The sequence below is a fragment of the Liolophura sinensis genome, chromosome 1, assembly GCF_032854445.1.
Source record: "Liolophura sinensis isolate JHLJ2023 chromosome 1, CUHK_Ljap_v2, whole genome shotgun sequence".
In the NCBI taxonomy this organism is placed as follows: domain Eukaryota; kingdom Metazoa; phylum Mollusca; class Polyplacophora; order Chitonida; family Chitonidae; genus Liolophura; species Liolophura sinensis.
The window spans coordinates 18,304,686-18,318,996 of NC_088295.1; positions in this window are offsets into that span (position 1 = coordinate 18,304,686).

Consider the following 14,311-nt stretch of genomic DNA (forward strand, 5'->3'; position numbering starts at 1 on the left):
CAGGAGGCACGCTGAATACTTTATTGCCTTTTAGATGGGACGCGATACAGTGGAATAAAGGACACCTCGCAACTAGATAGGAAATCGTCCCAGTCCTGTACAGCAAGGGGGTGTAATATTTTTCCAGCGGAAAAACAAGTAAAACTTACTTGAGTAAGAAGTACAGTTACTGAAGAATATGTGGGTGAAAAATTGGAGTGATGCGATTTGTACTTTTTGTCTTATCGAAAGACAAAAGTACGGTCAAAAGCAGATTTTGATATTTTAAGGTGTTTTCCTGCAGGAATTCCCTTCATAAAAACATGACCATGTGAACCAAAATCATTTCCACATGTTTGCTGTCCGGTAAGGGACTAGTAAGCTATAACGAAGTATCGTGTTGGTTCACGCAGTCATGTTTTTATTAATGGAAAAAAAAAGAAAGAAATAACATAAACGTTCAGATGAACTCTGCATTCACCTTAAAATTTAATGGATTCGAACACATCGTCCGCATTGGCCCAGTGGTAATATGCGTGCCTTGAATTCGTTGTTGAAGCGGATAACAGCTGACGGCATATGGTACAATTACACTGAGAAAGGGGGCATCTGTTTATGAGTTCAGCTTCGCAATTAGTGTCAATTAAGCACACTGTCATATGTTCGCGGCATAATTCATAGCTGTTTAGCAACGAATTAACAACAAAGGGCAGATATGACCATCATGTACATTCTGGGATTCACCGGTAATATTACAAACGTTGCAATTTTCCTACGGCTAGCTAGTTGAAGGTTAAGATCTGCAGCCACTCGAGGTATGTTTATACGGTTGTCAGCAGAGCAGTTCCCAGAATCCCGATAATTCGAGGATTCTACCCAGCCTTGCATTACGATTCCTGGGGTTATCTGATAGACACAGAATTCTTAGTGACGTTATAATGGCAAAAGGGAACAACAACATTAAAGGCTTATGTTCAGAAACAAATGCAATTGGTTTCACCGCGGTGTGAACATTTCACAGATTTTATAGAACACTTCATATGGCCACAGCTCTAGATCACAAGGCTGTCCCATGGAGCTTTAGACACGGAGGGATGACATGAAAGACGACGTCGTCAACATGTAGACGATGTTTAAATGTGACTCAAGTTTGCTTAAAAAAGGATATAGCACTTCAACTTGTGAAGACATCTCTCAGTTTCATCTTCAAAAGTTATGTCTTAAACGCATGGCACATATTTTCCCGATACGTTGTTCAACAAAAAGAATGCTTAATAAGATGAGCAGACGGGAAAGGGCCACAAGCTGACGCAGTCTTAACAAACATACACACATAATTTTTAACCAATTAGCCTGTTGTACCTCACCACAAAATCTTTTCTATGAGAACAGCACAATTCATGCATTTCATGGACGTTTTCTTCACGTAACGATCAGGATTTTCACAAGGAATCGTTCACTGCTATAAATCTCTATCGGTATGATTTCACGCCCACAAAAACTTCAAAAGTATTATCCACTGCGTCCAGGGAGTATTTCTCCTTTGAATGCTCATTGCTTGAATGTGCCGTGCTTTTGAAGTTTCCACTCAATGTCTGTATCCTCTAGCTGCTCAAACAATCATCACCGGATGAGAGAGAAAAAACACAGAAAGCAATATTTAAAGCCATTTAAGACAATCTTAACACTGGTCCCCTGGAGAAATAATTCGTTTTCGTTGGTAATAATTGGTCTTAAACTAACACTCGTAACTTCTCTTAGGACAGAAAGGATGGTCCAGGCAATCACACAACGTGATGTACAAGAACCATCGAGTGTCTGAGTGTCATAGCTTGTTGACTCCGGCTCTAATATGCCATGATTTGGGCATATGAACCAGTTGATTCAGCACAATACGAGATGCCATTCTTCCGGAAAAGTTATCCCATTGTACTGCCCATCTATGTTAATTAGCTATGTAAATCCAAACAAATTATATTTAATTATTTATTTGACTGGTGTTTTATGCCTTATTCTTATACAACTTATACACGACTATTCGCAGGTTTCTGCCAGGCTTCCCCATGTTCGGTCGGAAAGACAGCCAACATGAGCTGGTGAGAAGTTCCTGGGTCATTTCCGAACAAATTATACCTTGCAATGTCAAACCGTTCCCACCGAGAGCTTGCAAAGCTTAACGAAAATGCACATGGTGAGAATAACGTAGATGTGTTGTATAGATAAGGCCAGAGGTACGTTTAAAGAAAAATGAAAGTCTCCGACACTTGCTAAATAGACCTTGAATTCCCCTTTATCAATAACACATACTGTTTTCCACTGAATCTTTCCAAAGCTAAGTACTTGCTCCAGTAATTCAGCTTCTGTCGTTGGTAGTTGCACAAAACGTTAGCCAACCACAGGCTACATGGGTAACATTGCCATTTGGTTCCTGGTAATTATGAAGATTTATAAATGGAAAGTTTTAAGACTTTGGCAGTGTATATTTATCAAATACCTAAATAGCCATTACTGTTTATTGGTCCATTACTGAATCACGATCTGGGATTTCACCTCCAGTATAGGAAGTAACGTTTGGTTTCGCCAAATAAGTGAACCTATGCATCGAAACAGACATTCGTTCACCAGGCCTCAACCAATAAGGACGTTCCAGGTCAATAATCGTAAGGCCAATTCTCAAAAAGTACTAGTTTACATCTATACGTCGAAACGGACATTCGTACACCAGCCATCAACCAATAAGGACGTTCCAGGTCAATAGTCGTAAGGCCAAGTCCCAAAACGACGTATAACACAAACCACCAAAGAACAAAGAAAGTATACAAAGCATGAAATTAGATCGAAAGGGGGAAGCGGTCAGCAGTTTTTTTTTTAAGTTTGAGGACGCAAGGTATGTTCTAGGTGAATACGGGAAATCATCATTGAAATCGTGTACCAAGCCGTCGTATAAGTTGTCCATAATAAAAATGTATCTCAGGTGCGCTTTGATTACAAATGTTCATACATACAACACCATAAATATAAAGCCCCTAGTCCCGGATTAAGCAGAATTAGATACAGTCATGAAGCATCATGATTCTGGACGCTCTGTCCATATTTAGTTACAAAAGAATTGTACTCATGTAAACTTCAGAAACTGAAGACTGAAGGCGTTTGATGGAATAACTTGACACACTTTTTTTGCAGTAATAACTCCTGAGGTTGATTGAAATCGTCACGGAGCACACATGATGTAACAAATGATACAGGGCGCGATATGTACACGCCGTATGCAGGACCCTTCGGTGTATTGCTGTCCAAGTAAGGCTAATTTTCAATGTCAAAACCGAAACTATCCCTCTTGTCAGCAAGACAGGAAACCGCTTTGGTCTTTGCATAAATATAGTTCCAGATAAGATGTACCATCTGGAGGTTGTGTGGTTTCCTTTAAATCCATCGATGGTTGATAGATATCTCTCATTTGCTATATATGGATTGTTTAAAGCTAGCAGATCGTCAATATGCCGTTTAGTGAATGAGAATGCTCGGGCCTGGTGAAGACATGACTCAAGTTTTCTAATGTGAGCGACCTGCTACAGTTAAGGAGAACTCTCATTAGTCAGAGAGCATGGAAGCAGGTGTCACTTTAGATCTAATTAGTGAGAAGTCGCTACGGTTAGCAGGAACAAGATGTGGTATTTAGTGAGACTGAGTAAAGGTGTAACCTTACTGATATGAGCAAAGTCTTGTGGTGAAAACATTTTACGGCTCGTGCACACAAACGAACATGTGTCCAATTGTTAATAACCAATGGACAAGTACTAGCTCACAACTACTGTTACCAATGATATTTTTAACGTAGTGTATGTTCTTTACTAAATTCCTCATTTTCTTTGAGTTCCATGGAAAGTAAATGTGTTTTTCCAAACCACACGTTTTGATTTAAAAGAAAAGACAAGAAGACTTAAAACCAAAATTATTTCAGAAGCGGGGTCCATACAGACTTTTCATTAAGGCGTTGTAAGAAGCATTTTGTCATTAAGGCGTTGTAAGAAGCATTTTGTCATTAAGGCGTTGTAAGAAGCATTTTGTCATTAAGGCTTCGTAACTATAAATCGTCTTTTAATCTGGAATGTTTACGAGGTTACACGATTTTAGAGAAAGCGGAAACACAGTATCGCCTCACCTGTACCTTTCGCTCTTCAGTAATACAGGCGAGACATTTATCGTGCGAAGTACGGTCCCTTTTATTATTACAACCGACAGCCAGGCATTGTGGCCAGTCGGTTGAGAGCTTGGGGATTAACGCCAGATGTATTCCACAACCACTTTCTCGTTGAAAATGGCTTTAAAGTATAACAGCAATGTCTCGTAATCAGAAAGAAAACAGCTGATTTAACACCACTTCTACATGGCAAAATAATGGACTAGGAACAGATGCCTTCTCGGGTGGTATCTCGCTCTTGATTGGTTAAAACTGAGAGCATGGCGGCCTGTTCGGCTTTTCCCTATACGTGGATGTTTTTGTTAACTTTGAACTGCGACATCTCGGTTATCCTACATTACAAAAGTAAAAAGTGACGTTTTTTAAATGTGACTCTTTATCGACAGATGTATACATTTGGTCTAATGTCATTTCTTTAAAACATTTAATTTTCACTATGAACAGGACATTGAAAAACCTGATAAGATTAATCTTATAATGTGTAATATTGAGTTTTTAAATTATTTCGAGCTTGGAACATTCTCATTGCACAGAGTTCATATTGTATACGATGCTTTGTAAAGGTAATATGACAAAACAGGCACTATCTGGGTGGGGTATTCCACCTGACCTCCTAAAGCTACACTTCTCGCAATTCTGAACAAGCACGGGTAATTCCAAGATTGATACCTAAAAGTGTCAAGTTTTAACCAAAGCATCACTTATCAAGAACATCTCCCAATCAGCATCAGTAAAGCTTTGTAATTACGGCTGGCTTCTGGGGTCCGCAAATAATTTATTTCTACTTATTAGATGGTTTTAAAGGACATACTTCAAGCCTTTTGAATAATGCGTTAAGTCCAAGAGGAATTTGTTTGTGATACCATTGAGAGTTTGAGCTTAAGTACTCAAATGTTGAGGCACGAATTACGAATAGGCATGATTCATGTGGTCTACTTGCCCACTGATAACGGATGACAGTATAAGCCGCTGGAAGTTGATGTTTCTTCCATGAGCTGACAAGGTTGCTGACTCTCCATGGCATCAAACTCTCCATGTATACTTCACTTTGAAATCTTTAACAATACCTAAGGGAGATGGCGAGACACTATATATATATATATATATATATATATATATATATATATCTTTTTTTTATATTTAGTATTTATAAGTAATTCTGTGATCATGCTAAAGACCTGTGGTAAGGTATGTTATGTATGCCATGAGAAAAACGTATGCTGCCAGATATTAATCTGGCTATATTTTTAGATCAACAGCATTTTTGAACTTTAAAAGGGATAGGGATGGAATTGGACCATTTTTGAAAGCTCAGGTGAGTAGTTTACTTATTAACTGAAATATTTTATGGACTTTACTTTTCTTATATGTGAATGGCTTGCGTGAAATAATTACAACAGTTAGTGAATGCTTGGGTGTAAGGCGCTGTTGATGTCAAATGCCTTTTTCAATCAAACTGTATTATGCCATACATCACAAACAATTATTTTACTTTTTCCATATTTGACGGCGCTTTCACGGTAAAAGAGTCATTAGGGAAGAAAACAAAACATTTATTCTGTATTCTGAATGAACAAGAATATCTTCTTCATGGTACAAATCTAAAGCTCGGGGGACTTTTACCTGATGGTATCAGTGCTAGGTTACTTGTTCACGGCCTTGACCCGGACAACCATGTGTTTCCGTCAGGTAAAACGGCCTCTGACTTCCTCTGTGGTATAAATGAGTTCGGTTGTGTGACATCTCAGCCTGTCATTACCACAGACAGGCTTTGTACGCGGAGATTCCGTCGCAAGTCATTGACCTCTTTGATACAAAGTGCATCTGCCTAGAGTTAATTACTCAACGGACGAATGCGTGGGAACTGCAAACCGTAGTTTGAACCAGATTTGAACCTGTAAAACATATCGTATTTGACTAGAAAACCTGTGTGGTTGTTTATAATTTACTTTCCATTTTGATCATGTGGTTTCTTGTTAAATCCATCAGGACTAAGCATTATTTGTCTGACACTCCGACATATTGCTGCGCAAACATTGAAACCTAGTCTGGGACTAATGGACATATTTATCGCAAAGTGGCTGGATCAGCCTTCAATATACTCATAAAATAATCCATACCAATCAGGCATAGGATGTGGCATGAATGACCCTAAAGACGAAATGGAGTCCCTTGTGTTTGTTTTAGATAAATTTGTGTTAACAAGTCGGGCACAAGATTAGACATCATCTTTGTCGGAATGTATATTCCCCTCTTTGCGTGAGCTCAGCTTTGCAGCGTCATACAACATCACTTACCAATCAGAATGACTACTTGCGAAATGTAACAAGCCAGAATGAGCACCTACAAGAAGCTGACAAATGTCATTATATGTTGTTATGCTGTAGGTTTTTGGGGTTATTTTTGCTTATGCCTAGTGTTTGTCTGATTGAGCACTATAAGCACCTGTAACACAACAACTGTTATGCAGGCAGGTTGTGAATTGTTGGCACCTAAAATCGTGGGCGATTGACCCGGAACTAATGCTTACTTACATGACGAATGTGGACTTGTGTCTTCCGCAAAAATGGTTTGCGGAAATACATCAAAGTCCAGTCAGTCTGACATGTACAGGATAACACCATCCACCTATATGCTGTTTTCTTCACCTTCAAAGGTTTTACTGGGGTAAGTGGTTCATGTAAGCCATGCAACAAAGATCTGGTGTCTTTGAAATTAAGATTGGCATTCCCCTATAACCTCTACGTTGCCTACCTTGCTCCGTTATCCCTAATGTAGTGTTACGTAACATTTGACTCTTCAAAAGTAAGACAGATCCTTTGCGTTTCATGTATACGGTGCACCTCATAGATGTGATGTTACGGTTGGACAAGAACTCTCGCGAGACTCATTGTTGCTGCGCTTCATCGTTGGAGGCTGTTCGTATAAACTTTGATCCAGGTGTGAAATTAAACAAAAAGGCAAACTGGAGTTGGAATTTATCCAATTTCCACTATAGCTTCATGCTTGTGTGGATTTACTAGTGATGACACATGAGAGCACCTACCTGGATTTGATAGCTGAGGCGACTGTGATTACGGACAAATAAATTATTCGGTGCTCAACAATAGTGTACTGAAGCCATCAAGGGAAGTACAGAGGTGTTCAAGGTAAGCTTATGAAACAAGACACGGCTGTGATAGTATATGTAATCACAGACCTACAGCACTGTCCATTAGGCTGCGTTTCCACCAAGTTTCACGTGTCTTGTGTCTCGTGTCATGTGTCATGCATGACACATGACATTAGCAGTTTCCACCGGATTTCACATCGTACATGTCACAAATGCATGTCATTCTACCTTTATTCGCCATGGGTGACAGTTCAGGTTCATCTGATGAGGAAATTCTTGCTCTATGTCTGTAGTACCGTCGAGCAAGGAAGAGAAACCGGAGCAGGCACTCAATATGGTGTAGGGACCATTATTTATTGCGTCCAGAAAGGGGAGAATTTACAAGAACGTTTCGCTATCTCATGGACAATCCAGACAGAGAATTATTCTTCAATTACACACGAATGTCGTACGAAACCTATGCAGAATTGAAACAACTAGTCTTACCTCACCTGCAACCAATTGGAACCAACTACAGAGAAGCTATATCTGGAGAGCAGAAGCTCATCCTTACACTCAGGTAAGCAGCGAAAAGTTAACATTTGATAATGTTTTATTCAATCAAAACCATGAAAGTAAAATATCAACATCAAATGGAAACACTGCAGTTATATTTTTTAAAAATTATAAACAAAAACAAAACATTGCATATCTCATGCAGAACATAAATTGTGATTCTTTGGCACATCAAGGTAACGATATGATATTTGGTAATATTTGACCAATTTACAGCAGAACAATCAACATCAAGTTCGATCATTGATCAGTTTCAATTTGGATTATTTAACAACTCCAAAAATGATTCTTGGCTGTAAACTGTCCCAGAGCTGGTGGAGACGTCACTGGAAGTTCCGGGGTTATTCATGTTTGGTGGCATTACTTCTTGTGTGAAGTAGATTGGTTGGGGCACGGGCTTTGAAACTTCTTTCAGATCTCTCAAAACCTTCAGCTGGAACTCAATAAACTGGTCATCAGTTAGGGACTGTACTTTTGGCATTAAGGATTTGAAGAATCCCATTCTTGGACATTCCCGAGCAACAGATTTCTCATCCAACCTTCTTTTTAATGATTGGAATAAGGCAGTTTCTGATTCTTCGGCACGACGTTTGGAACTGCATTTCTGTTTGACGACGCTTTCAGTTAAAGTCGGCTTGAGGACTGATGGTGTTGATGCTCGAGCTTGTGATGGTGGGTCAGTCAAATTATCTTCATCATCTGCATGAGAGGTAATACTGCTCTCATCAAGAATCCCCGAACCTTTTACCGCCTGCTCCAGTATACTGACGTTGTCGTCAACACTGCAACCAGACTCGTTCAGCTCTTCGACATCATCATTGTTGGTACTGAGATTTCCTGTGGTGGACCTTTTGTCCTTGACGATTTTAAGGAATCTCATACTTTCCATGAACACCCACGGCTTCGAACTTCCAGCTCCATCACCAGATTTATTTTTCATGCGTTGTAGTGCGTTGTTATAACTTCTTGTAAGTGATGTCCATGTATCCTTTGCAGTAACACCTGTAACAAATAATATTGCATTAGCCGATAGTTTTCATAAATCAAATATGGTGTGAGCTTAGTCAAGGATTTTGGTGTGAACCCTGATTTATATCATTCTTATTACAATCATAATGACAGCTGTATATTAAGTATAATAATACTATGCTTTTCTTTTTTTCCAGATGTCTCGCAACTGGTTCATCATTTGCCTCGATGACTGTACCCTTCCATATGTCCAAGACTTCGATAGCTCGGCATGTACTAGCAACCTGTGAGGTCCTATGGAAAGTACTTCAGCCTATCGAAATGCCCATTCCAAATGAAGACAAGTGGAAAAGTTTGGCAAAAAGAGTTGGAGATTTGTGGGATTATCCATTTGCTATAGGCAGTCTTGATGGTAAACACGTGGCATTGGTTAACCCGATGAACAGCGAATCACTTTTCTACAATTACAAAGGGTATTCCAGTATTGTGCTTTTGGCACTCAGTGATGCTGATTCGTGTTTTACATTAATAGACTGTGGACAGTACGGACGAGTGAGTGATGCAGGTGTATTCCAGGCCTCAAGAATAAGCCAGCTTCTTGACCAGGAGAGGTTGAACATACCGGATGAGTCTTTCATGGTCAGTACCACAGAGAAACGGATACCGTTTCAGGTTGTTGGAGATGAAGCCTTTCCATTGAAAAAAAACCTCATGAAGCCATATGCAGCCAGAACGCTTGACAGAATTAAGCGGATTTACAATTATCGGCACTGTAGAGCTAGACGTCCAGTTGAGTGCACTTTTGGCATATTGGCAAAGAAGTTTGAGATTTTTCAACGCCCAATGCGCCTACAACCAGACAGAGCAATTACAGTTACTAATGCATGTACTGTTCTGCACAATTTCATTCGTAGAAGAGGTATTTCTATTTCTTGTCACGTGACACGTGACATGTCACGTGTCATGTGAAACTTGGTGGAAACGCAGCCTTAAACAGAATACTGAACTTTCACCGATATTACACAATATCTCGGGACGGGTACCATCACTGAATTTGACCTTTAGTCAAAACTGGAATCATTGTGATATTACCTCACCCCTTTGGTGTATATATCGGTGTAGCCCCATGATTGATTGATTGATTGATAATGCCAACATAGTAGTTGACATTTGATAGTTGTTGCTACAGTTACAGGTGATCCAGTTTCTTGTACTATTTTTTTTCATGTAGTGATGTAGGAACATAACCGGATCTTTAGCATCAACGTCCTTGTATTTAGGGATATAAAACTGTTGTTGTTTATTGTTGAACTGAAATTTCTGTCTGGCCCTTCAGCAATTCATATTTATTTCATCACTGGGATTCATGGTGTCTCGTCAGTCTTAATTTGCCTTCACAAGTACCAAAATTCCAAGGCGCTCCTAAAAGGTGAATGAGTTCATGAGAACTGGTACTCACTATAGACTTTCAGATAAAAAGGAAATATAATCGCTCTACACTTGAACAGTGGCAACAACTGGAAGATATTCCCGCTACAATAAGATGTCATTATTTAGGCTGTGGCGTAAAACACGATCTCGATTTCCTGCCTTTTAATGGGTAGTAATTTTTGTTCTCTGTCGCACTTTAGAAAGATTATTATTAATGACGTGGTTGACGCAGAAGACTTAGGTCATACTTCTTTGTGGGTGAACAGCATAAACGAATAGTCCAAGGACCAGTGATATACTTGGTTAATACTTGTGTCCTATGTTAGAAGTGACAGGCTACAGATAAGGAGAGTTCTCAGTGGTCGGTATACGGAGCGGTTGGCAGATCTGACCAGTTAGATTGAGTTAAGATATAACAATTTTTATGTGACCAAAATGTAATGTTGATAGGCATATCTATAAATAAAGCAACGAACAAATGTCTAATTAACGCGTAAGTTGTGATGTCTAGATAATTAATAACCCACTGAGTGTTCGTGTTGCTGGCCATAATTTCTTTGACCAGTATGTAAAGAACATGCGTTCCAGCACAAATGTTTTTCCATCACACATGTGTAAAATTTGATTTAAATGGTTATATTTTTTACTTAAAAGAGTAAAAATCGAGAACACTTGATACATTTAAAATGCAAAAGTCGTTTAGTGGAATAGGCCTTAGAGCAGGAACACTCTGGAACATTCTTGTTGCACCCAGTTCAGGTCATGAATGAAGCTTTGTTAAGGTATCACCACAAAGCATACGCTGGAATCTTATTTCCAAGATTAATACCTAGAAGTTTAGACCTAAAGCCTCACTAGGTGAGAACATCTCCCAGTCAGCCTCAGCTAAGCTTGGTCATTACGATTGGCGTCCAAGACTAACAAGCGTGTGGGCGCGCGCTTCAGTCACGAAGTAACTCCAGGAATAATTTGTTTAAGTCTTTGAATGGTCTTTAAGGACATACTTCATGTGGTCGGAAAAAAACGGTCAAGTCCAATAGGAATTTGTTTGTGACAATTTTAAGAATTAAGTGTCCCAATGTCGAGGCACGAACTAGGAATAGGCATAATACACCTGCTGTCTCGATACAGTTTTTTTTATACAGGTTGAGAGTATAAGCCCGCTGTACGTTGACGTATCTTCCATGAGCTGACAAGCTGACTATACAAATGACATAAAACTCTCCATCGAATACAGCAATGAGCGGCGTGGGAGTGGCGGGCATGCTGGTTAGACCGGCTTATCGCCGACAGAATTGGTGAAAAATTTGGAAGTCAGTTGAAGATGATGGGGGCGAGAGTGGCGGGCATGCTGGTTAGACCGGTTTATCGCCGACAGAATTGGTGAAAAATTTGGAAGTCAGTTGAAGATGGTGGGGGCGGGAGTGGCGGGCATGCTGGTTAGACCAACTTATCGCCGACAGAATTGGTGAAAAATCTGGAAGTCAGTTGAAGATGGTGGGGGCGGGAGAGGCGGACATGCTGGTTAGACCGGCTTATCGCCGACAGAATTGGTGAAAAATTTGGAAGTCAGTTGAAGATGGTGGGGGCGGGAGTGTCGGGCATGGTTAAAGTTACATATAAAAGAACATTGCAAATGGTTTGCAAAATTTTTTAAATTTTTGGACTTACGTGAAATGTTTAATCACATAACTATACTGACTAAATTAATGCCTGGTGAAAAAATGCCCTTGGCGTCAAAGACCATTTTGTGAGATGTTCTGCAACATACTGTGTATGGTCGTGGGTTACCCACAGGCTTACCCAGTTTCCTCCAACCATAATGTTAGCCGCCGTCGTATAAGTGAAATATTTGTAAGTGCGGAGTAAAAAAAACAATGAAATCAATAAATAAATGAGGATGTGGAGAACTCGGGGACGAATTTTTATTAGGTCTCTCAGGCATCATTTCCGAGAGCAAACACGCTGGCTGGTTCCGCGTTGGGGTCAGTATTTCTTGATGGTCTACTCTCTGACCTGTGCTTCCGTCAGGTAAAACAGACTGTGACTTTCTCAGTGGTATAACTGAGATCAATTGTGAGATATCAGCCTGTCATTACCATATAACGGTGACAAGATAGACACATTTGATACAATTTATTTGTTTATTTGATTGGTGTTTTACGCCATACGCAAGAATGGTTCACTGATACGTCCAACGACCATCCAAAGTTGCTGGCTCAGAGACTCCTGGATCATTGCGCAGCACTAGCACGGTAACGGCTAGGCCAGTCTTTGATACAAAGTGCATCTGTCTAAAGTGACGGAAGTGACTGAGAATAATTATTTATAATCTGCATTTGAAAGAGCTGACATTTTCGGTGATAAACTATAGATTGGCTTCCTTCCAAATAGATTGATAGCTTTCTGTTGTCGAGATGTATTTCGCCATCAGAACACTTTGTCTTCCTCAGTACCCGACGGGTCATCAACAAATCTCACGGTGGATTGTCCACCGGACGAATTAGTTAGGATTACAAACCGACGTCTGAAGCAGATATACATGTACCAATTACCTAGGAAAAATTGAGTGGTTATTTGTATTATAATATCCATGTTGTGAGATTCAGGTGTGAAGGTACTTTTTAAAGCTAAAGCTTCATTTGTCTTTCATTCTCATGTAATATTGCTCGCCAAACAAAGAAACCTAGTCTGGAACTCTCGCAAACGCGCATATTTGTCTCCACAACCATAATGTGGCCAGACGGGTATTATAATATATAAGCTACCCTGGTCATGCAAAGGATGTGGCATGAAAGCAGGAGACGACACGAAATCAGTGTCATGAAAGACCCGGCCAAGTGCCGTAAAACATTAGGGATTTCGTTTATTGGCTTGTATACACATGACTCTCTGGCATGTCATCTCTCTGTCCATACAAATTCTATTAAAGATATGGCATTTAATTATAAGTTTGGTTTACAAGGCTTGGCACAGAATTAAACAACATCCATTTCGTGTACAGATTCTATATTTCCCTTATTGCCAGAGGTAAGAATTGCTGGCAGATTGTGAAGAGATTGGGACATGAATCATTGGCGTTTTGAAGAACGTGGGCGATTGCTCTGCAGCTAATGCTCATTTATAAAAACGAATGTGGACTAGAAATGGTCCGGGTTCTATCAGCGAAGCTTGCTAATATGGTTAAGCTACGCTATAGGAAGTTCATGATGCCGAGGACAGGTCAGAAGTCCAGCCTAATCATCTTCCTGTCAATAAGGTAGACGTGTACAGGATACCACTAGACACATGTGTCTAAACGGCAGATCGCGTCCGAAGATTCAGACCCATTTAATAAAAATCTTCCTTCGGGTCAAGGTTTTAAGCGGGAAAGTAGTTTATGTAAGCCCCACAACGAAGGCCTTGAGTCTTCACAATGGAGGTTGTCATTTACTTGCTCTTGAAGTCCCTAATCCCTAGACAGTTCCCTTGTGTTGCACCCGCAGATGTCGATAAGGTCAGACTCACTGTTGCTTTCTTTTATTTTTCGAGTCATGATGTTGTTATAAACCATGATCTGAGTGTGAAATTTTAAAAAAGGCATAATATTGTAACCCGATTAACAGCCTCTACTTTTACCAGTACTGCTGCTACCAATTGCATTTATCATCACGCTTTAAGGCTAATTTACTCCCTTTGATATATGAATCCCTTGAATTTACAACTAAAACCAAAAAACAGAATTTGTCAAATCCAACATACAGATCCAATACAGATTAATATTTTACCAATAAGATTGACCTGCTGCTCTACACAAAATTATACACACAGTATAATATAGTGTAAAACCTATTGTTTCTGAACACTTACGTTTCCACAGTATACATTTACCACAGCAGTAACGGACGGCCATATGACGGACTGGCCACATCCATGAAAATCACCAGCATCACATGTTGTTAAGAATAATTCACAATCACTGCAGAACAATGAACGGTCACAGACACGTTCCTTTAACATCTGCAAGTCCTTGGTTATCCTTGAAATGCACTGAACAACTGCCATATCAGTTCATTTCAAACAGC